The sequence below is a fragment of the Tamandua tetradactyla genome, chromosome 2, assembly GCF_023851605.1.
Source record: "Tamandua tetradactyla isolate mTamTet1 chromosome 2, mTamTet1.pri, whole genome shotgun sequence".
Classification (NCBI taxonomy): domain Eukaryota; kingdom Metazoa; phylum Chordata; class Mammalia; order Pilosa; family Myrmecophagidae; genus Tamandua; species Tamandua tetradactyla.
In genome coordinates, this window is record NC_135328.1 from 132,158,544 (window position 1) to 132,184,688 (window position 26,145).

Consider the following 26,145-nt stretch of genomic DNA (forward strand, 5'->3'; position numbering starts at 1 on the left):
GATCTTTGATAAGGCCCCCAAATCTACTGAATTGGAACAGAATAGTCTTTTCAATACACGGCCATGGGAGAACTGGATTTCAACAGCCAAAAAAAAAAATGAAAGAGAACACTTATCTTACACCCTATATAAAAATTAATTCAAAATGGATCAAAGACATAAATGTAAGAGCCAGTACCATAAAACTTCTTGAAAAAAATGTAGGGAAATAGCTTCATGATTTAGTAATAGGAGGTAGCTTCTTAAACTTTACACCTAAAGCACAAGCTGTGAAAGAAAAAAATTGACAAATGGGAACTCCTTAAGATCAAGAGCTTCTGTGCCTCAAAGCACTTTATGAAAAAAGTGCAGAGGCAAACTCAATGGGAGAAAATATTTGGAAAGCAAATATGAATAGACACTTTTCTGAAGAGCAAATACAGATGGCTAAAAAGCACATGAAGAGCTGCTCATCTTCATTGGCTATTAAGGGAAATGCAAATTAAGATGAAAATAAGATATTATCTTATACCTAAAAGAATTAAGCAAACAGAAAATTATAAATGTTGGAGAGGGTGTGGAGAAACTGGAACACTTATTCACTATTGGTGGAATATAAAATGATTCAACTGATGCGGAAATCAGTTGGATTATTCCTCAGAAAACTAAATATTGAGTTGTCCGATAACCTAGAAATACCAATACTCGGTATATACCCAGAAGAGTTAGAGGGCAGTGACACAAACAGACATTTGTACACTGATGTTCATAGTGGCACTATTCACAATTGCCAAGAGATGGAAACAATCCACGTGCGCATCAATAGATGAGTGGATTCAAAGGATAGGAATACAAGGGAACTTCCTTAAAATGATAGAGGGAATATATGAAAAACCCACAGCTAATATTTCCCCATTTCTCAATGGGGAAAAATTGAAAACTTTCCCCCTAAGACCAGGAACAAGACAAGGATGTCCACTATCACCACTATTATTCAACATTGTGTTGGAGGTTCTAGCCAGAGCAATTAGACAAGAAAAAGAAATACAAGGCATCAAAATTGGAAAGGAAGAAGTAAAACTATCACTGTTTGCAGATGATATGATACTATACGTCGAAAACTCGGAAAAATCCACAACAAAACTACTAGAGCTAATAAATGAGTACAGCAAAGTAGCAGGTTACAAGATCAACATTCAAAAATCTGTAGCATTTGTATACACTAGCAATGAACAAGCGGAGGGGGAAATCAAGAAATGAATCCCATTTACAATTGCAACTAAAAGAATAAAATACCTAGGAATAAATTTAACTAAAGAGACAAAAAACCTATATAAAGAAAACTACAAAAAACTGCTAAAGGAAATCACAGAAGACCTAAATAGATGGAAGGGCATACCGTGTTCATGGATTGGAAGACTAAATATAGTTAAGATGTCAATCCTACCTAAATTGATTTACAGATTCAATGCAATACCAATCAAAATCCCAACAACTTATTTTTCAGAAATAGAAAAACCAATAAGCAAATTTATCTGGAAGGGCAGGGTGCCCCGAATTGCTAAAAACATCTTGAGGAAAAAAAACGAAGCTGGAGGTCTTGCACTGCCTGACTTTAAGGCATATTATGAAGCCACAGTGGTCAAAACAGCATGGTATTGGCATAAAGATAGATATATCGACCAATGGAATCGAATAGAGTGCTCAGATATAGACCCTCTCATCTATGGACATTTGATCTTTGATAAGGCAGTCAAGCCAACTCACCTGGGACAGAACAGTCTCTTCAATAAATGGTGCCTAGAGAACTGGATATCCATATGCAAAAGAATGAAAGAAGACCCGTGTCTCACACCCTACACAAAAGTTAACTCAAAATGGATCAAAGATCTAAACATTAGGTCTAAGACCATAAAACAGTTAGAGAAAAATGTAGGGAAATATCTTATGAATCTTACAATTGGAGGCGGTTTTATGGACCTTAAATCTAAAGCAAGAGCACTGAAGAAAGAAAGAAAGAAATGGGAACTCCTCAAAATTAAACACTTTTGTGCATCAAAGAACTTCATCAAGAAAGTAGAAAGACAGTCTACACAATGGGAATCAATATTTGGAAACGACATATCAGATAAAGGTCTAGTATCCAGAATTTATAAAGAGATTGTTCAACTCAACAACAAAAAGACAGCCAACCCAACTACAAAATGGGAAAAAGACTTGAACAGACACCTCTCAGAAGAGGAAATACAAATGGCCAAAAGGCACATGAAGAGATGCTCAATGTCCCTGGCCATTAGAGAAGCGCAAATCAAAACCACAATGAGATATCATCTCACACCCACCAGAATGGCCATTATCAACAAAACAGAAAATGACAAGTGCTGGAGAGGATGCGGAGAAAGAGGCACACTTATCCACTGTTGGTGGGAATGTCAAATGGTGCAGCCACTGTGGAAGGCAGTTTGGCGGTTCCTCAAAAAGCTGAATATAGAATTGCCATACGACCCAGCAATACCATTGCTAGGTATCTACTCAAAGGACTTAAGGGCAAAGACACAAACGGACATTTGCACGCCAATGTTTATAGCAGCATTATTTACAGTTGCAAAGAGATGGAAACAGCCAAAATGTCCATCAACAGACGAGTGGCTAAACAAACTGTGGTATATACATACAATGGAATATTATGCAGCTTTAAGACAGGATAAACTTATGAAGCATGTAATAACATGGATGGACCTAGAGAACATTATACTGAGTGAGTCTAGCCAAAAACTAAAGGACAAATACTGTATGGTCCCACTGATGTGAACCGACATTCGAGAACAAACTTGGAATATGTCATTGGTAACAGAGTCCAGCAGGAGTTAGAAACAGGGTAAGATAATGGGTAATTGGAGCTGAAGGGATACAGACTGTGCAATAGGACTAGATACAAAAACTCAAAAATGGACAGCACAATAATACCTAATTGTAAAGTAATCATGTTAAAACACTGAATGAAACTGCATCTGAGCTATAGGTTTTTGTTTTTTTTTTTTTGGTCTGGATGTTTGTCTTTTTTGTTTTTACTATTATTATTACTTTTATTTTTTTTCTCTATATTAACATTCTATATTTTTCCGTTGTGTTGCTAGTTCTTCTAAACCGATGCAAATGTAATAAGAAACGATGATCATGCATCTATGTGATGATGTTAAGAATTACTGATTGCATATGTAAAATGGTATGATTTCTAAATGTTGGGTTAATTTCTTTTTTTTCCATTAATTAATAAAAAAAATTTTTTTTAATAAAAACAGACCTCGCTATCAAATATGAGACATCTACCACAGCAGGAATGCTTAGTTTGTTAAAACCAAATAAATGATTTCAAGGATCTATGTAAAAGCCATTAGAGTACATGTATTTAACTGGTTATATAGTCATACATAGTAGGTTTCATTTACCTAAATTTTAAAAAACAATGTAAGGCAGAATTTAAGTGAAAAGGGACAGTATTTTCAAAAGATGTTTTGTACAGTTATCAATTTACAGTGGGTCAGCTTAAGCAGAATTCAGCAGATTAGATTCCTACCAAAAGATGAAACATTTATGCACGATACCTGATGAATGCAGGTGGCTGAAGGATGACTGAGAAGTAGGCTGACGGACGATGGTGTGTATGTGTGATCAAATTTTGTGCTGCTACAAAAAAGAACAAAGTCATGAGGCATGCAAAGATGTGAATGAATGTGTGGGACATTTGGTGAGGCAAAATAAGGTAGTAATGAAAGAACAACTATGGTATGGTCTCCTTTAGAAAATGCTTATAAGAAAACAGAGGCCTAGATTGTAAGCTTTTAGCAGACGCAGTCCAGAGTGGTTATTATTATTTCTGGATTTTGAGGGGCTGTTTTATATATATATATATAACCTGGCATTTAATGATAAAAATGAAGCAGATCAGGTCGGGTTTAAAGTAATTCAGAACACAGGGGTAATGAAGACATTGTCTGTATTTTAGAACCACAAATACTCTTTGAAACCAAAGGAAGAAAGGTTTGCTTGGTCTGGAACTGAAATTTTCTGTAGTACATAATCTAACTCAACCTATCTGTATAGCTCACTTGAACATCTGAAACACAGGGACCCCAGAATAAGAAAGAGGTCCTTTAATCTTGTATAGCTTAATGTAATAGCTGGATACATCCTAGAGTATATTAAGCAGATAATCAAAAAGTACTGGCAAAGTCCCTCGAGGGATAAGAGAAAAAATATGGAACTATTAAACTTTGCCATCAGGGAATCCCCTGATCCTGTGTCAAACATTAGGGACACCCAAATCAATAGGCAAAGCCCTTGATCTTGAAGCTTACTGTTGTGAAGTTTATGTAGTTGTGGAGAAGCTTAGCCTACCTGTAGGTATGCTTAAGAGTTACTTCTGGAGGACCTCTTTTGCTGCTCAGATGTGGCTTCTCTCTCTCTCTAAGCCCAATTCTGCAAGTGAAATCATTGCCCTCCCCCCTACATGGACATGATATGCAGGGGTGAACGTCACCTTGGCAGCATGAGAGATGATTCCCAAAGATGAGCCCAGCTCTGGCACTATGGGATCAGCAATTCCATCCTTACCAAAAGGGTGAAAAGAAGTGTAACTAAAATAAAATATCAGAGGCAGAGTGTTCAAATCGAGTCAAGAGGTTACTCTGGAGGTAGCTCTTATGCAAGCTTCAGTAGACCTTGCTACCTATCATAACCTGCCAACCCCCAACTAGGACCATTCCAGCCAATCCTAAAGAACACCTAGGGCAATTTATAAGATTCACAAGTGTTCCATGCACTAGAGTAAAGACTCCTACAATCTCCAGATGGTCCCTGGACCAGATAAGTTTGGAAACCTAGAGGGCCCAGCCTCTTAAGAACATCAGATAATTCCATCTCCCCTACCCCATATTATTGATAGATCCTTCCAACATGAAAAAGTTAGAATGGCCATAGTGCAACACCCCTAAAGAGAGGGATCGAAAGATCAAAGGTGATGGCAGAGTCATACAGAGAAGATAGGATTTAACAAATGAATGTGATTGCTGAATCATTAAATTGATACCTCTTTTAGTCTCCAGGATCTTAGAGCAGCTAGAAGTAAAAATCTAAAATTGTGGACTTGTAATCCATACCAAACTCTGTGTTCTACAAATAATTGTTGCTCTGTGCTTTGAAATTTATTGCTTTTCTGTATATATGCTATTTTTCACAAAAAAAGAAAAACAAAGTTGATAGTGATGATTAAAAAATATTTATGCCTTCTAGCCTCCTATATTCTGGAGCAGCTAGAGGGAAAAATCTGAGAGGATCATACAGTAGCTCAAGACAAACTCTGGGATCTGTCCTACTCAGACTTTATTAAAGAGTGCTTTGAACACTATTTCTTTTTTCTTCCTTTGCTTTGTATATATGTTATACTATACAATAAAAAAATCTTTTTAAAAAATGGACCATTGTGCCATTTAGTAACAATACAGCTGTCGTCACTAGAAAATCTGTAGGTTAAGTGCATATATTTTTCCCCTCTCTTTCACTGTATGCTTTTGTTTCATGTTGTAGGCACTGACATATTGTCATATCAAGAATATAGACACATATTACTTGCTCTTTCCCATCATGGAAACCTGCTAATAAACACAAGCTCTCTTAGTTCTGTAACATAACAACATGTGAAGAAGTTGGCTTTGATAGCAATGACCGTCTTTCCTGAGCCAGGTACTGTAAAGTATAGAAAGATTGTACAATTGATATTAAACCCTTTTGGCAATCAAAACAAACACAAAGTCTGATATATCCAAGCAGCATGATGGATGCATATTCTAACACTGTCTGGTGATGATGAGATGTTGGCTACATCCAAAACCTAAGATTAAGCAAAATGACATGTTTGTTATGCCATTTTTCCAAGGACTCCACAAAAGTAATTTCTCCCAAATTTAAGTATCATGTTTCCAATCCCTAGCCCAGGTTTCCTCCCCTGCTCTTAATCTACAGTTCACTGGAGTACTAGTAAAACACTAGTGAAATGTTTTAGACAGTCAGAAAATCAGTTCTCATTAACACATTTATTTATTTAGACAGCAAATTAAGTTGAAGAGTTTTGTATAGCTTGAATTCACCGTTTCCAGTAAACAAAGGTACTCACTTATTTATAAATAGTCATTCCTCTTTGGCATCCATTAGGATTTTGCCTAGATATTGGTCTCTGTCAAATATTTAAAAATCCACTTAGTTTCTATTAAACAAAATGAAAATGATTTTTCATGGAGGGTGATTGTATGACACTGTCATTAAAGTGCTGCTTGATCATCTCTGTCAGTTTGTGCTAAATAAGACAGAGAGGGCTGGGATTTTATAAATCCCAAGAAAAAGTGTGCATATAAAAGTTGTCTGTTAGCCTGGTGAAGTGGTGTCTATTAAGCTATGGTGTCCTTGTTGGTCAACAACAGCCATCTTTCCAACTATCATCTCTCATGCTACCGTAGATTTTAGGAGCTGGCAAGGATCTGCAAATAGGCTATGCCAGCTTGCTGTGAGGCACTGGATGACACCCAGCAGAAGGGACACTAGGTCTGGGCAAATCACTCCTCACTCGGATTGTCCCTGCAGGTCTGGTTAGAGTAGTGCTGTTGGTATTGCTGGGTAGATTTCCTGGGAATGTGTTCTGAACCAAGGAAGGACCAGATGAAGACACGGTTGTGTTAGCTGTATCTTCACTCCTAGGAGAACCGGAGCCACAGTTACTTAATGTTTTCACTGGTTGTCAGAGAGCCAAAGGGAGCAGAATTTCCCTGGAGAAGGTGTGGCTGAAGCCTGAGGTTCCACTTGGCACTTGAAAATTTGAGTCACTTCTGCTGCTTTTCACTGAGTCAACTTACGAATTCAATGTTCAGGACAGGTTTGGAAGACTGCATCTTGGCTTATTTTCTCCATTTTTAACATTGTCTGTAGATCTGTGGGATGGTTTTACAAGTGAAAGGCAAGGTTGCTGTAAGTGGCTAATCATAGGCTATGGGGACACTCGACTATATTCTATTCCCTGAGCAGGAGATCACGAATGAAGTGAACTTCTGGATGGCTGTTTAGGTGATTGTCCAGATGAATTGCATGGTGACGGGGAAAACCTGTTACCAGCAGAGGGTGTACTGCATGATACCTATTGACATCTTCATCATCTAAACTTTGTACATCTAGTTCCTGATCACTAAAAGTACTCCATCTCATAGAATTTCAGGATGAGCCAGAACTATGCCAAGATGTTGTGGCTGCATATCCTTGCCAGAGCCTTTCCTCCTGCATCCTAGCTAGATTCAGAAGCACTAACTTCACCTAATTCAGAAGCACTTAACTCACTGTCTATAGAGGATAGAGGATTGAGTGTAGTATCTCTGTCTGACGTACTTTTCAAATTACCTGAATTTCCAGGAAGTATAAGCTGTTTGACTACAGGACATCACACGGGGGTGAAAGTAACGCACAGAACTAAAACGATTATTGTGTAAATTCTGCCTCTTGGGATAGTTAATCAACTTTGTGGATGAGACTTTTTAACGCATTCAATATCAGGACTTGGGTAATCCAAAATTTGTCTACACCTAACTCACTAACTGACCAGTTTCTGCACTGGTGTAAGTTTTTTCTTTGGTGATGAATATAGCCTTAGGTGATGAAATAAAACTGAAAAATCATGCAACAGTGACTATTTTTTTCATTAATAGATCATCTTCCTGAGCAATTCCATCATACTCCACCTCTTCTCGTCCTCCTCCCAGCCTGACAGGAGCTCCTCATGCTGCAGTGGTTCCACCTGCACCAACAAGCCACCTCCACCCCTGGCCAGTGAAGAGGGGAAGTCTCCAGCTCCTCTCTACTCCTTCCTTGAAGGGCCATTTTAGTCAGCTTATCTGCATATTCACATTCATATATTTAAACTCTAGTGGATTTTTAGAATGCATCCACCCAGAGTGATAGGCATTTCCATATACCAGATTTTAAATCCTCATCAAAGCCATGTTGATAGTTATTTTCTTTCTTTTCCAAATGTGGAAACTGAAGCTTACTCTGGAAGTCAAGGAGTTTTCCTAAATTATCAAATCTGTACATTTGGGATTTGACCTCAAATCTCCTGAATCTAAAAGTATTCTCATTGTATCCTGGCTGCTGTTAAAATTCTATTTAGCAAAAAAGGGTATAATAAATTTTTGGATATAGAAATAACCTAGAAATCACAAGAGTTAGGGACAAACATGCAGTCTTCTTTGTAGTGGATTTAACTTATATTCTTTCATTTAGTTGTCTTTTTGGGTAATGGTCAAAGAAAGAGATGAAAGAAATTGGGTAATATTTACATATGTAACTAATGAAAGCAGAATTGCTCTACATTTAACAAAACATCTTTTTGTGACCACAGATTAATATTTTATTCCTAAATGAGACATAAATGATATTAATTGCCTAAGATAATTTTCAATAGAAAAGTCTGCTTATTGTTTACACCTAGCAGTTGACTCTTTGCCAGTCTCCCTGAATAGTCTAACAGAAAAACACCTGGAACTGAGTTTTCATTTTGCAACGTGAACTTCAATTGACTTTTTTAGCCAGAATTAATGAAACCTGGTAAAATAACTAAAAGGCTTGTTTTAGTTGGATTTAAGAAAGAGTCATTAGAGATCTTTTTTAAATGTTGCATTCTATTAGTCTCACATTTTTAAAACAAAAGGATATAAATGAAAGCTCAGCAATGTTACCTTGATATTTTAATTCAGTTATTAATATACATCAGCTATCAATTTATATCGAGTGGTTGAAACAGTTAAGAATGTGCACAATGAATATAATTTGGAGTCACTCCAGTATCAGTAATATATCTCATTAGAAGGCAAATATCTGTTAACTTATAGGCAGCTATATCATTTGCTGTAAAGCTACTACACGTCACACATTATGGAATTGCTCCAGGACTGAGCACATATATAAATTTAAACAGGAAAGATTGCCCACAGATAATTTTATGCATGTCTGGTAAATTCAGTTATAAAAGTTAAATGTATCTAAAGATAAAAATAAAAAACATTAAAAATTAATGTTGAAAAAAGCATGTACTCATTTAAAAGAAAATAATATTGGTTCTGTGCTTCATACTACGTTCAAAATAAATTTTAGATCTGTTAAAAATCTCAGTGATTGCAAAACATAAGGGAAAATATTTGTATAATACTGGAATGCTATGTGGCCCTATGTGAAAAAACAGTAGACCTTGAAGGTATAAAAACTGCATATGTAATTTGTAAAATGTGAACATTTCTGGCTGCTAAAAGATAACATAAATGAAGTGAAAATAAAATGATGGGCTTTGAAACAACATTTGTAACATATTTAACAGAAGAAGGATGTATAGCCCTAATATATAAACCATGCCTGCGACTTAAGAATAAAAGTATAAATATCATACAAATAAGCATAAAAATAAGCATAAAATATGAAGACACGTCACAAAATAAGGGCAAATTGTCAGTAAATCTATGTACAGTTGCACAGTAATACCAGTTGCAGTAAAATGCAAATTAAAACGATGAATACAATTTTCACCATGAAGATGAGGAAAAAACAAAGAGCCTATATAACTCATTTATGGTGAGAGTATAGGTAAATTGTCCTTTTATAAATATTAGTGGAGTTATGAGTTATTATATAATGTTTGGGGCATTATGGTGGTTTGAAGCTCTACACACCCCAGAAAAACATGTTTTTAAATCTAAACCATGTAATGCATAGTTATAAATCCATTGTGAGTAGAGTCCTTTATAAATAAAATACAGATTGAGAGAGAGAGAGAGCACCCCACAGATGCAAGAAGCTGAAATCGGGCAGGCCACGGTGGCTCAGCAGTCAGAGTTCTCGCCTGCCATGCTGGAGACCTGGGTTCGATTCCCAGTGCCTGCCCATGCAAAATAAATAAATAAAAAGAAGCTGAAATCAGCAAAACCTAGAAGAGAAGGGAGAGACTAGAAGATGCCAACATGTACTGTGCCATACAGTAGAGGAGCCAAGGATTGCCAGCAGCCCATCTTTGGTAAGAAAGCATCACCTTGGTATGGATATTTTCTCAGTCTCAAAGTGACAAATAATAAATTCCCACTGTTTAAGCCAACCCATTTCATGGTAGCTGCTTTCAGCAGCCTAGGAAACTAAAGCAGGTCGTAATCTATTAAAGTAAAATAAATGTGTATCAGGACATAGTTTCAAGCCATGATAATGTAGCTGGCATTGAACTTGTCCTCCCACCATGAGCACTTTTAAAATCTGGATATAACTTTTGCAAGCACTTAATATCAATCAATATAAGGTTAAAATCCTAGAAAGAAGGGAAGCACAGGAGATGAACTCCATCTTTATGCTGGTGTTGTCCTAACGACATTTTCCAATTAAGCCCAACAGAGCACGGCAGTCATTCTAGGTGGAGGGAATAGAGATCAAAGTTTGAGGCTGCTGAAACAAGAGAGAGAGTACCAGAGAGGAGGATCCTGCAGAAATGGAGACCAAAAAACTTCACAAAGATTTCCCTTGAGTTTTTCTGACGCCTGTTACGTGTGCGCGAATGGAGACAAACCAGCAGACTAGCAGAGAAAAATGCTAGACGGCTGAGGCTGAGGCTGAGGCTGAGCAGAAGTTTATGCAGTTTCTGTAAAGACCCTGGAGTTTAGACTCACCCAGAGTGGAGATATCTTGGTGAACAACTCAGATTTTCAAAGAGACTCTGGAAATTCCATTGCTAAGAATAAGAACCATACACTATAGAGTAAGGGCTATGCTGAATAATAAAGGCAAAAGTGAAACTGAAACGGAAATATACTACAAAGCCTAAAAACATTTGACTAGGTGATTCATTTAAAATTTCTTTGCCTGCCAGAAAAAAATTAGTAAATTTATCAGAAAATATGATCACCTAGGGTCTCTACATCTCATTATCAAAATGTCTGGGAGGCAGCAAAAAATATGAAAAAAGCAGTTAATATTTACCCAACTCAATAGAAAACAAATTTTGAAGATATTGCATATATTGGAGCTAAGAGAGAAGGACTGCAAAATAACCTGATAAATATCTTGAAGAAATTAGAGAGAAAAATGGACATGGGTTAAATTATGAAACACTTTATCAAAGAATTAAAATTTATTCAATACAATCAAATGGATATTCAAGAATTTCAAAATTAAGTATATAAAAATAAGAAAAAAGTGATATCAAACAGAAGACTGAACATAGCAAATGACAGGAATCGTCAACCCAAATGTAGATATTTAGAAAATATTCAAATGAAGTACAGAAAGAAAAAATAATGGGAAAAAATGGAACAGAATATAAAAGGTAAGTAGACATGGTAAAAAGATACAAATTAATTATAATTAGAAATCCAACAAGAAAGTAGGGAGATAATGGAACAGAAACAATACTGGATGAATAACGAACATTAGTCTCAAATAACAAACAGATTCAAGGGGCTTTGTGAATGCTGAAGGTTAAAAACAAAGTCATTACAATTTTATATAAAGAAAAATTACTTCAAAATGTATTAAAGACATTTTCAGACGAAGAACAGATGAGACAGAATTTATTACTAGCTGCTGACCTACACTGCAAGAAGTATGACAGTAAATTCTTCAGACTGAAGGAAAATGGCATCAGAAGGAAACTTGAATTTATACAAATGTATAGGAATGAAGCTTGGACATGGTAAATATGTGGGGAAATATAAATATTTTTATAACTTATGAAACCTTCTTTAGGCATAATTTACTACTTAACCCAAGGACAATAACAATTTATTGTTGGACTTACGACTTAAATAGAAGTAACATACATGAAGGTAAACACAAAATGTGGTAATATTATATAACATTATACATGATGTGGTATAATATTTTGTGAATGTAAATGAGTTATTTAAAGATAAATATAAGAGCATTATCAATTATTTTAGCAAAGATATCATACACAGTAAGCCAATGAGAACATAATAAAATCATAATAATTAATCCAATTAATCTAAGAAGACAGGAAAAGAGGAGAGAAAAAACAGGTAGGACAAATAGAAAGCAAATAATAAGGGGCAAACTTCATCAAGCTCATACGTAGAAATAGTAAACTGATGGCACATTCAAATCTTATGGATCAAATCATCCATGGTTTTATAGCCAAAGTGCATTTTTTTAAATCTGCTATAGTCAAACAGATCATGAATATTAAAATATATGATCATAATTGGCTCCCTACTTAAAAGGTGAACATTTTTATGCAAATGCAAGGTTTAAAAAGGTGGCTTAAAAGTTTTCAAAACATATGAAATAATCGTAAAGACTTTTTAAAAGCAATGAGAAACTAATGAATTTGGCAGTTACTATTTGACATTATGTGAGGAAACAAACTGGCTAATTCCACATTAAGAAGTAGTTGAACAAAATGTTATTTGTATACTGCATTGAGGTTTTTGTGTTGGTTTCCCTCTTTTCTTCTTACAAAATGATCAAACCCTATTGCAACAGTTTTGTTGCCTTTCTTTTTAAAAATTTTCTGTTAATTTATTGAGTACTAACCCAGCAAGCTTTGATTTTAACACATTTCTGTGTTGTGGTTTGGAATTTACTAACACACAAGGCCAATAAACTTTAAATTAGAGCCAAGAGTTGGGACTCATGTATATAAGCTCAGTTCATGCTCACTGGCAAAATAAAGGTATCAGCAAACATTAAAATGGATAGCCAATAAAAGGACGGAGAAGACAACTTTTTAATTAAAAATTTTTTAAAACTCTTTAATTTTTATTTCCAAAATACCTTAATTTGGTGAGAGTTAGTAGGAAAATGTTGGATTTCATTTATTTCATTATCAGTATAATAGCCCAGGGTAAATTACTCAGGACTGTTAAATGAAATTAAGTGGATGAAAGCTAGAAAATCACTCAAACACTATATATAGTTTCCTTTTTGTCCCCACATGTTTTAGTGAATATGTGGGTTAGATGGGAGTTGGGGGCACAGAGCAAAGACCTTCAGTGCAATCCACTAGTGGCAATAAAATGAACAAATATGTTCTTTAGTGAGCAAATATCTTTTTAAAAAGCTATTAATAAATGTCTGCATTTTTAAAGATAGTTATTCAGTTACTTCTATGTAAAAATAAGAATTAAGCCTGTTTGAAAGGATTTGTAAGTATATAAAAATGCATAAGTATTTTAGCTCAGATTATTTTGTATATGATTGAGTATATGTGTTTGTCCAACTCCAGGAACTCAAACAGTATCCTGAATATCTGACAAAAGGATTTACTTACTGGCAAAAGACTTTACTGCCTGCATTTTTAAAAATTATGTGGCTATCTTTTCTAATATATATGCATCATAAAAATCATAATTTCATTTCTGCATGAGATTTGAAAGCAAGCGCATCACAAACTATTTAAGTGAAATATTAACTCCCATCCTTCTTGTTATTTTTGCCAAATAATTGCGCTGAAGAAATTCATAGTTTCACATTTCTTCTCTGTGGTGTAATGAACCAGTATTAGTGCTGGTTTCTCTCTTCAGATGCTGACCCATTTTCCAAATCAATGACACTATGATGAATTAAAGTTCAGTTACATTATTTAGCACACGAATAGGCTAATTCTTAACTATCTTTAAGGCATTTAGGCATTCCACTTCAGTTATGATTCTTTTCAGATTCCTGGATACATTTACTTTTGGCAACACTTTGTTCTCCAACTGTTACATTAAGGTATTTTCACATAATTTTTGCAAAGTAAAAAGATTTCCCAATTGATATGGAACTCAAAATTCAGACTCATTTTAGATTTGTCAATTTTACACCTTTAAAATTCTCCTCATTAGGTAAGAGGAAAATATAAAATAAAATATTAATATCCCTTTACTATTTTTAAAATTTTGTTTTTTACAGATGACTATACCAATATCAATTACTGCTTTAAGATGAAAAATTATAAAACAATTACTGTGAAGCTGAGCTATGCTTGGGAGGGTTAAACCAAATAAAGAAAAACCATAGATCCATTAAAGAGAAAGTACACTTGCATTCCCAGAGAGGCTGCAAAGACAAAATGAGGGCATAATATGAAAGCTAACCTCAGAAGACTTCCCACTTACAAGAAACTGAGAATAGAACCATTATACAATTTATATTATTTATTCTCAACTTGGGTTGTGAGGGTGGGAAATTTGTAAGATTCTTAATGGAGAATATGAAGGAATTTGAAAGTGAGAAAGAAGGTGGGCTGTGGTAGCACAGCAGGCGGGGTTGTCGCCTGCCATGCTAGAGACCCAGATTTGATTCCCGGTGCCTGCCCATGCAAAAAAATAAAAGTGAGAAAGAAAAGAAAAAATGTATATAATAACCCTAATCTTTAAAATATAACCCCAAGTTAATCATAAAGTAAGCAAATCGATTTTACAGATGTTTTCATAAAATTCACCCACAAATTGAATCAATACTGTTAAAATAAAATACATGTCTGAATTCATGACTACTATATATTTTTAAATAAATTGTATTTAGAATTCCGAAGTAGTAAATTTATAACATAATAGCGCAATTTAACTATGGACCTATATATAAGGAAGAAAAGGTAGTCAGAAAGTTTTATAGCTCTGTCAGGACTTCACAGGGAATACTTAAGATAGTTAATGAGTTACTGTTCAACAACAACAGCATCAAATGATACAATATTGATGTATTTTTTAACCTTTTTATTAATAAAAAAATTAACAAACAAAACATTTAGAAATCATTCCATTCTACATATATAATCAGTAATTCTTAATATCATCACATAGTTGCATATTCAACATTTCTTAGTACATTTGCATCGATTTAGAAAAAGAAATAAAAAGACAACAGAAAAAGAAATAAAATAATAATAGAGAAAAAAAAGACTATACATACCATACCCATTACCCCTCACTTTCATTTACCACTATTTCAAACTGAATTTATTTTAACATTTGTTCCCCCTATTATTTATTTTTATTCCATATGTTCTACTCTTCTGTTGATATAGTAGCTAAAAGGAGCATCAGACATAAGGTTTTCACATTCACAGAGTCTCATTGAGAAAGCCATATCATTGTTCAATCATCATCAAGAAACATGGCTACTGGAACACAGCACTACATTTTCAGGCAATTCCCTCCAGCCTCTCCACTACATCTTGAACAAGGTGATATCTACTTAATGTGTAAGAATAACCTCCAGGATAACCTCTTGACTCTGTTTGGAATCTCTCAGCCATTGACCCTTTGTCTCATTTTACTCTTCCCCCTTTTGGTCGAGAAGGTTCTCTCAATCCCTTGATGTTAATTCTCATCTCATTCTAGGGTTTTTCTCAGTCCCTTGATGCTGAGTCTCAGCTCATTCCAGGATCTCTGTCCCACATTGCCAGGAAGGTCCACACCCCTGGGAGCCATGTCCCACACAGAGAGGGGGAGGGTGGTGAGACTGCTCGTCATGTTGGCTGGAGAGAGAGGCCACATCTGAGCAACAAAAGAGGCTCTCTTGGGGGTGACTCTTAGGCCTAAATTTTAAGTAGACTTGACCTATCCTTTGTGGGGTTAAGTTTCATGTGAACAAACCCCAAGACTGGGGGCTCAGCCTATAGCTTTGGTTGTCCACACTGCTTGTGAGAATATCAAGAATTCAACTTGGGGAAGTAGAATTTCTCCCCACTCTCACCATTCCCTGAAGGGGGCTAGCAAATACTTTTCCAGTCACTGATCAAATCATTCTGGGATTCATCGGGGGACCACTCTGGACAAACCAACAAAATCTCATGTGCTACCTGAGATTCCAAGTACTTATGACATTCAATCAAACTATCTACATGAGTTATATTAGGAAATGCTCTAGTCAAAATCTAAATTTTGTAACAAATAAACATTTTTTGCTTTAGTCTCACACATAAGGTGACATTTTAAAGTATTAATTATCATCTATTTTCAGCACCCTGCAATAATGACATTCCTTTGTTCTTCCTCATGCCAAAACATTTTTAAAATTTGTACATTGTACATTTCACTATTATTATACACTCTAGGTATTCCTAGATTATACCATCTCAATCTTTAACATCTTTCTTTCTGATTTCATTTATGTCCCCAGCCCTCCTTCCTCTATCATTCTCACATGCAGCTTCATTCAGTGTTTCAACATAATTACATTACAGTTAGGTAGTATTGTGCTGTCCATTTCTGAGTTTTTGTATCCAGTCCTGTTGCACAGTCTGTATCCCTTCAGCTCCAATTACCCACTATCTTACCCTATTTCTATCCCCTGATGGTCTCTGTTACCAACGACATATTCCAAGTTTATTCACTAATGTCAGTTCATATCAGTGAGACCATACAGTTGATGTATATTTTTGCACATTAAATTTGGGAACAAAAAGCAGTAAGCTATGGAATTATATTCATGCCATACATGAACAATGAAAATATATTTAATAAAAAAATACAATGCTATTTCCAGTCCAAAATCTATTTAAATTTTATTAGCCAATTCTAAACTTGGCACGAAAGCTGTTCTGGGAGCTAAATGGAAAAAAGTAATGAAAGATGAGCCCAAATTTCACAAAAATAGAAGAGTTTTACTTGATAACATTTCAAAATATACCATTTTTATACTACTACAAATCAAATGTAGTCCAAATACTCTATTAAGTACATTTACTAAAAATCTAATGTTAACGTAATATTACTCTGATATTATGATAACCCATTATCCTTGCAAGTCATTGAAACATGCACCACAAACATGAATAGGCTTCTTGGAAGAAGCACTTCAGGCATTTTTGGTTGAACACTCAGCACAGAAGATATTTCCATGCTGTCTGCAATGATGGTGTCTCACTGTCACAGAAAAGCCTTTCCCAAGGCCATATAGTTTTGTGCTTTGTCTCCCACTCACTTTCTATTTAATGCTTGAGTATGCTTGATCCAAAGGGACTGATTTTCTCTGCCCAGCTCCTGCACTGCTGCAGGTGCATTATCCAGCTTTCTTTGCAATTCTAGTGCTTTGGTTCAAAGTTTTTCTATTTCACCTTCTCCCTTAAGACATCTTTCTAGCATTGCTCTCCTTTCATCTTGAGTATTCAGAACTGTTGCTTCTGATACTGCAATTTCACCTCTAAGTCATCTGTTTCTCAAGTTGCTAACATTTCATTGACTAGATTGCCACTTCTTTACAATACTTAATTTCTCATTTGGTCTGTAATCTGCAAGGTAAAATTAGTCTCCTTTTCTTCATGCTTCTTAATTTTTATTTCTTTTTCTTTTATTTCAGAATGCAGTTGAATTTCTCATTCAAGTTGAATGGGTTGTATAATTTTTACCTCCGTGTGTGTGCAAAAATTATGTAATTCTCAAATTTAAATTATAATTTTGATATATGTACATTTTATATTCAAAACTTGATATAAATGTTTGTTTTCATATAGTATCTGATACTAAAGAAAAATACAAGTTTAATATGATTTTTTGTTACTTTGTATTTATTCTCTAAGAAAGTTTTAAGTTTTTGTTTCAGCTTCTGAATGACCAGCATTATTAAGTCTTGATAACGAATTTTAACTACCTAAGCCTTCTCTATACTTGGTACAGTTTTTAAAATGAAATAATTATATTTTTCCTTAAGGAAAATTTTTACTTAAGGAAAAAGAATGATTTTTAAAATATTTCCTTGATTATTTCTGCCTGTGCTAGACAAAATACTGCCCCTCCCTGGCAGAGATGTCTGCAGCCAATTCTCAGAACAAGTGAGTGTTGTTACATGGAAAAATGGAGTTAAGGCTGATAATGGAATAAGTCCATAATTTAGTTTGCTAATGTTGCTGAAATGCAATATACCAGAAATAGGTTGGCTTTTACAATTAGAATTTAATTTAAAAACATAGAGTTTCTGAGACCATGACGATTTCTACGTCAAGTAATCAACAGGCAATCCAGCGATCCTACCAGATGCAAGGCCCACGTTTTATCTGCTGGCCTCTCCCATTCTGTGGTTTTCATCGCTTCCTGCTTCTGGCTTCAGCACGTCCTCTCTGAGCGTCTTCTGTCCTTCTTTTTCAGCGTCCATGTGTTTTCTCTCCATCTCCTCTGTGCTTCCTTTCTATGTCATGCTCTTATAAAGGACTCCAGTAAGAGGATTAAAACCCATCTGAGGCATGTCTCAACTGAAATATCCTAATCAAAAGCCCTCCCCCACCCCACCACACACACACACATGTCCTTACCACAGAAATGGATTATCTTTAAGAACATGGTCTTTTCTGGGGTGCATAATCCAAATCATCCAAACCATCACAGTATAACCTTAAAAGAAGAAACATATCAGAAAGGTCTTTAAAATTGAAAGGTGGAAGTAGACGAGTAAGAGTCAAAATTGGGGGTGGCAGAGGAAGGAAGGATGCAATGTGAGAGGAACTTGACTTGCTATTGCAGGCTTTGAGGCTGGAGGAAGGGGCAGCAAACCAAAACCTGCAGACAGACTCTCAAAGATGGAAAGGCAAGGACACAGAGTCTCCTCTAGAGTCCCGAGAATGAGCACAGCTCTTCCAACACCTGTGTGGGATTTCTAACTTTAAAAACTGAAAGATGATAAAGTTGTGTTGTTTTAAGCTACTAAATTTGGGGTAATTTGATAATGCAGCAATAAGAAATGAATGCAATGTACTTTCATTTATTACTCTTCTTGTTCATATCAAAACAAAATGACATTTTCTGTATTCTCCATCTTCCTAATGCTTTAAGGTGTAATACATTTATCATCTCTGTCTTTTTGTCCTTTAAGACTTTTCTTTGTCATTTACTGATGGTTCTATTTAAGTGTTTTGCTTTATTTTGTTTTTGACTTAATTAGCTTTTTGTTCCCAGAACTATTCTTTTTCCTCTGGGGTCTTTCTGTTTGTTGCTTTGATAGCATTTTCTGTTTTTTTCTCAGTTTTGTTAATTCTTTGTTTCTTTTAATAAATGGAATTGGTGTCTAGCATAGGTATTTTATGCCATTTTGAGAGTGTTTTTTTTTCCCAGGAGGCCTCTCTCATAAATGAGTGCTCTATTTACCAATTCAAAGAAGGGAATTCAGATAACATCTTCATTGCCTTCCCATTCTTTTTTCTGTCTGCAGTTGTGTGATTCCAGTCCCTTAATTACCCTTTTCAATGCCTATGTAAATTACTTCAATTTCTTGGAATACATGAGTCTCATGACAATGAAATTTTTAAAAATACATTTAAAAATATTTTTTTCACAAAACAATAATTTCTTTTAGCAAATGATATGTTTTGCTTGTGAAACTTTTTTAGGTTGTGAATAACAGTGTTTTTATGAGAAAAGAAAATTGCTTTATTCCCAAAACAACTGAAGTTCATGCTATCAAGTTATGCTTTGAAACTTCAGACTATAGATAATTGCTGAAACATTTTCATGAATACTATAAATACCATTTGTCCTTTAGGACAGTCAATCAAGCTGCCTCAACGACTTTGGGTAACTAAAATGGTAAATGAAATGACAATATGATAGCACCTTCCCTGGGTTTGGGTACTCTGCAGCTCTCTATTTCTACATCTTTTTTATTCTACTGTAAACAAAGAACAAAAATATAACAGATTTAGCTCAATTTTTTATCCGCTAATTTACTCATCATCCAAGGACTACTTTGAGCAATTATTCATATTACCAGAGTTATCCCTCTTTATTCTGTTAGTAACCAGGCTTTGTTTGTTGGACACAGCTCTGGTAATAGATATCTTTCAAACTACTTTGCTCCATCCAAAGACCCATCTACGTGATTTGGGGCATTAGTGGGAAGTGGACTTCTTTTTATGCATGCATGCACGTTTGTGCGTGTTCATGTTTATTTGTTTTGGAAATGTGGTTATTACTACATTACCACCACTCTGGGCTTTATTTTTTTCAAACTTTTTGCTTGTGACCAAGAAGCATCTTTATTGAGTTGATGCAAAACTGGAATTTGCCTGACATCCGATATCTTTATCATTTAACTATTTCCCCAGAGATCTATAACCACAACCTTGGTCAATATTTACTAAGTTCACCCTTCAACTTGTGCACACACTTACAAACAGGGTTACACACCACCACACTGATACGAGACTCATCAAGGTGCTTGAAGGAACACAGGGAGTCTTCCATGGGGAAGGTGCACTCGGAAGCTGATGGACAGTATAGATGCAATACGTCCACCTGATAACAGATGCACAGGGTTCTCCCTTATGCCTTCCTGGTCTCTGATAACAGGGAGTGACGGGCTTGCGATCAAGGGGTTGAACCCAGCAGGACAATGTTCCACTATATGTGGCATGACTGTGCCTAGGGGCATGTATCTTATGGGACATTTATCTTACTGAGCATTTATCTTTGCTTTTATACCACACAAAGTTGAGGCTGTCACTTTCTGGAGCAATAAACTTTCTCTAGCTGTGACAGAGTCAAAGCAGACGCCACAAGTCGGATGCATTTCTGAATTACATGCCTTAGTTCCTTTTATCAAGTTTATTTTTTCTTCTTTTTTCACATTTAAACAAAATGAGTTAGTCTAATCTATATGAGCAACAAATGGAACTACTAAAAGAGCAAGCCCAGATCATCATGATTTTGAGATAATTTAATATATACTATGGGATTATTGTTTTCATAATACTAATAATTGCTAACGCTTAAAAATCATTGTATAAGCTAAGCAGTACTTTAAATTCTTTAAAAACATATGAATTCATTTATTCTTCACAATAATTCTATGATGTTGGTACTATTATTTATCACTATTGTGTGAAGAAAAAACTGTGGCACAGAGAGGTTAAGTAAACTGCCCAAGATAGCACAGTTATAAGTGGTAAAGCTGAAATTCAAGTCCTGCCTGCACAGCTCCAGAGCACACATGCTCTCATCTGCTATGCTAGTCTGCTTCATCAAGTTCATCACATTTAATTAACAGAACTCTAAATTCAGATGGATTCCTTTCTGTGTTGCAAGGAAATCATTTAACAAACTCAAATCACAATGCTGGTGATGCAGGTCTGAGTCCAAATCTAAGAACCCCAAACCAGGATTTTTCCCTTACATTTTAGATGTAGTGTATTAAATTAGTTTATTTTCTTGGGTTAAACCACACTTGCATACCTGGAAGAAAACCCACTTTGTCTTGGTGTATAATTCTTTTAATCTTCTCATGGATTCAATTGGCAAGTATTTTGTTGAGGATTTGTGAGCCTATTTTCATTAGAGAGATTGGTCGGTAGTTTTCTTTTCTTGTAGATCTTTGTCTCATTTTGGTATTAGAGTGATGTCAGCGTCATAGAATGAGCAGGTAATTTTCTTTTTGACCCTTCAATTTTTTTGGAAGAGATTGAGCAGGAATGGTGTCAATTTTTTCATTCTTCTTGGAATGCCTATAAAAACAGCCACATGAAGCCATGTGTTTCTGACCTTTTCTTGGTTGGAAGAGCTTTTATGTCATTCGATCTCTTTACTTGTGATTGATTTGTTGAGGTCTTCTATTTCTTCTTGAATTAGTGTAGGCTGTTCATGTGTTTCTTTAAGATTGTCCATTATATCTAAATTGTGTAGTTTGTTGGCACACACTTGTTCATATATCATCTTATGGTCTGTTTTTATTACTTTGAGGTCCATGGTAATGACCCCCCAATTACTGATTTTGTTTTTTTTTTGTTTTCGATCTTCTCTCCTTTTGTCTTTGTCAGTCTCACAATGTTTTTTTCAATTTTATTGATTTTCTCAAAGAACCGGGTTTTGATTTTATTGATTTTCTTCATTGCTTTTTTTCTCTACATTTCACTTATTTCTCCTTTAATCTTTGTTATTTCTTTTATTCTGCTTGCTTTGGAATTAATTTGCTATTTATTCTCTAGTTTCTCCAGTTTTACGGAATGGTCTTAGCTCTTTCTTCTCTTTTAATGTAGGCATTTAGAGCTATTTCCCTCTTAGCAGTGTTTTCACAGAGTCCCATGTTTTGATATGTTGTGTTATCATTTTCATTTCTCTTGAGATATCTACTGATATAGTTTGCAATTTCTTTCTTAATGCACACATTTTTTAAGAGTTTTAAAGACTGTCCATGTATTTGTGGGATTTCTGGTTGTCTGGTTGTTAATGATTTCCAATTTCATTCCATTTTTATCAGATAAAGTACTTCATATAATTTCAATCCTTTTAAAATTAGTAAATTTAACATTTTAAATTTAGTCTATTCTGGAGAATGTTCCACTGGCACTTATGTTCTATATATGCGCATTAGTTAAAATCATTTATCATATATTTAGGTTCTCTGAACCCTTATTGTTGCTGAAGAGAGCAGAGTGTTGAATCTCAAACTATTATTGTACACGTCTTTTACTCCCTTCAGTTTTCCTAGTATTTCCCTTATGTACTTTGGGGCACTGTGATACACTGCATGAATATTTATGATTGTTATTTCTTCTCAGAAAATTGCCCTTTTATCAATATATAGTGTCCTTCTTGTTTCATATACTTTTATATTTGAGGTCTATTTTGTCTGATATTAATATAACTACCCAGCTTTTTTGAGTTACTGCTTGCATGGAATTTCCTTTGCCATCCTTACACTTTCAACCTATTTGATATTTGGAACAAAGTAAGTCTCATACAAACAGCATATAGTTGGAAGATATTTTTTTTCCATTCTGTCAATTTGTATATTTTAATTAGGGAGTATACCCTGTTATCTTTCTACCCTGACTTATTTTTCATGCCAGAAAAAGTGCCTTTAGTATTTATTTCATGTTAGTTTCCTTGTTAACAAATCTTGCACCTTTATTTATCTGTGAAAATTTAAAGCTCTCACTCAACGTTTGAAAGAAAGCTTTCCTGGATGAAGATTTCTTATCTGGGAATTTTCTCCTTCAGTATCTTAAATATCATACCACTGCCTTCTAGTCTCAGTAGTATCAGATGAGAAGTCAATGCTTACCCTTTTGTGGCATCCTTGTATGTGGTGAAAAATCCTTCTCAGAATTCAGAATTCTCTCCTGTTATTTGGTGTTTAGCAAACTGATTAGTGTGTGTCTTTATGTGATGCTCTTCAAATTTATTCTGTTTGGTGGTGGAGGGGGGGTTTCTCATTGATATTTTGAACTGTCAGAATTTTGTCTAAATTTCCTCAGTTTTCAGATCCTTATATTAACTTAGGTCTTCTCTTTCAGTTCTCACTGAAAGATATCTCCACTGAGATAGAATGACTGACAGAAGGAATCAGTGTCCAGACCCTATACAACCTAAACCTACAAACAAGAAACTCTCGAACTCCACACACTCCACTGGTCACATAGAAGACAGAGGACCCAACACTTTTTCTCAGAAGCCGTGTGCACCACGGGTAGTGGGAACTATCGTGGCACTGACGGCCTATGTAATGCTGAGGATTCTCTCCTACTGTGCATTCCAGAGAAGATACTTATTTCAAGGGACTTATTTCAGGGTTCTAGAGGAGGAGGTCTTCAAACTGTTCCCAAATCTCAGAGCAAAGGTAGATAACTGAGTGGAATATGTTATGGGTTCCAGTCAAGTGACTCAAAGGCAAAACATTGTTATCAGAGCTCAGGGCACAGTTAAGGAAGGACAGCCAAACACTTCTTAGGCCTGGTGGCCATAAATCAGAACAGGAGAACTGTGAGGATAGTTGAGTTTCTGTGCATATTGGAAGATGAGTGTAAATTTCCTGCCCCTACAGAGTTTGCAAACTTTGGAAGATGCTTGTGGAGGACTTTATACTATGGAGATTTGTGGACTTCATATGAATGAGCGTATAGGTAGGCTCTACTTGGGGGTCGATGTTGAGGGGGTGTTATACCTGTGAAGGTGGTGCTTGTCACCCTGAGCCCACACTGGGCTGCTGGGGGTGGGTTTACCTGCTCTCTCCTTGGGAGCTGGAAGAGCTTTGAAATTGCCCTTGGACCTTCCATGTCATTTTGCATACTCTCTAAATCGAGCAAGACAAGGCTGATTTTAGCCCTTTGATCACCTAGTACGTTTGTCTCTTACAGGTGGAAGCCCCATTATGAAGCCCCTTTTCCAGAAGTGTGTGGGATCAGGACTGCAGTCATTGAGTGTAGGAGGTCACCTGATCTGCGGCATGAGTTGTACAGAAATCCTTCCAGCTTTGATTAAGGAAGTTGGCAAGAGATGCCCCTGCCTGTCCAAACTGGAGATCCATGTTGCATACCTGAGGAAACTTCCCATCACTAAACTTCCCCAATCCCTGAGGCATCTGGAACTGAACAACTGTAAAATTTCAAAGAAATGGCTCCTCAAGGAATGCACCATGTCCCTACTACCATGCCTGCAGCACTTTGTCCTGGACCATGTCCCTGCTTTAGATGACAGACCTTTTCTAGGCTGAAAGCACTGTGTTCCCTGGAGCTGGTGGGCATTCCTCTAGTGTCTGATGAGGGGCTCATGATGGCCCTCTCTGAATTTGAAAGTCTCTGCAACCTAAAACTAGTGAATTTCTCCTTTTCAGCAGATGGGCTCCTGTGGGCAGTGGGCCAGCATCTTCAGAAGCTTGAAAAGCTCATTATCAGTGTGAGGGACTCACAATGAAAGGATTCCCTCAACTAGAAAGGATGACTTCACTGCAGCATATGGAACTAAATAGACATGCCATGACTGAAGACTTCCCCTCCACTACTCAGATCCTCTCTGCTTGCCTCCAGTTGCCCAGACTCCAATAACTCAAGCTCCTGGATATCTACACCCCAGGCCATGAGAGCGAGGATGCCAAGGCTCATCTGCAGACAACTTTGCCCCACTGCATGGTCACCGTTGCTTCTGAACAAAAGCCTAGTGCTGACTGGTGGGAATGATGCCAAGTCATGAATCAGACCCGTTCCTTGTCAACTTCCCTACACACCCCATGCCATTGTGTCTATACCTTTCTTGCCAAATGGCCATCGCACAGGGCTTTCTATTTGCAGCGAATTGATGAGCCACAAAAGGACTTAACTTACTATCCCATAGTCTGTGACCCGATTTGGGAGCCATGAACACAGAAATTCGAAAACTAATCCACTGCTTATGGCTGTTGTGGATTTTATCAATTCACATGAATGCTATGCAAGCTGATTTCATAATGGGCAAAATGAGGTTAATAAATGCATTCTCTTAGTGTAATAAGAGAATAAATGCCAATTACATATGTAAAAGCCCTCTGTCATGTTTTTTATGAGAAATACTGTGGATAATCTTGGACAAGTGGTTTCTGCGAACTTCCGTAAGTGGTGATGTATGTATAGACACATTTATCAGCTGGTACCAGGAGAGATTGAAGGGAGCGGCTGATTTCAAGAGATTCCTAAGTTTGCCAGTCTTAGACTGGAGACCGCTGTCAGAATGGTAGTTCTAGCTTAGGGACCACAGTGCCAGCAATGGATATCTCTGAGGATATGAATTTGTGGTTGCATAGTTATTTTCATGAGTTGTGAAACAGTTATTCTTTAATAAATATTTATTCTGTAATACATATATATGATTACTGAACCATAAGCATGATAATTGAATGTATTAACAACCACAATTTTCAATATCATATTTTGTCTTATGTCAGATTCAGTATACTAGGCCAGTGGAGATTATTGACATCACAAACTAACACTGATGACTGGAGCAGAACCATATTTTAGGGCTTGGTTCAGGATTTAAATCAGGATCTTAGATTTCAAGGGCATATGGAAGGGTTGTGATCCTAAACCGACACTCTGGGACAAGAAAGCCCAAATTTACAGGCTCCCTTGATTTCCATAGCTTTGGTAACTACACAGCAACCAAGAGTGTAACTAATTTTCTTTTCACGGTACTGAACAGTTAGTGATCAGCTGTTAGCCATCAGTCGAAGCCAGCTGAGGTTTAACTCCATGTATTTCAGGAGGGGACAAGGAACTTGCATTCACGACATCAGTAGCTGTCCTTGGGTATCCCAGGGCAGGAAAGAGCTGCTGGATTTGAGATAAACAGATGAAATCAGGGCCATCAGTCTCTCTCTTAAGAAACAAGTTAGCGTAGCTCATGCCACTTCTGACTCAAT

The 26,145-nt window shown here is 36.0% G+C and overlaps 1 pseudogene; it reads right to left on the minus strand.

The window, feature by feature from the left end:
- Positions 1–6,445: 6,445 nt before the first annotated feature.
- Positions 6,446–24,829, minus strand: LOC143657438 (SLAIN motif-containing protein 2-like; annotated as a pseudogene).
- Positions 24,830–26,145: the final 1,316 nt, after the last annotated feature.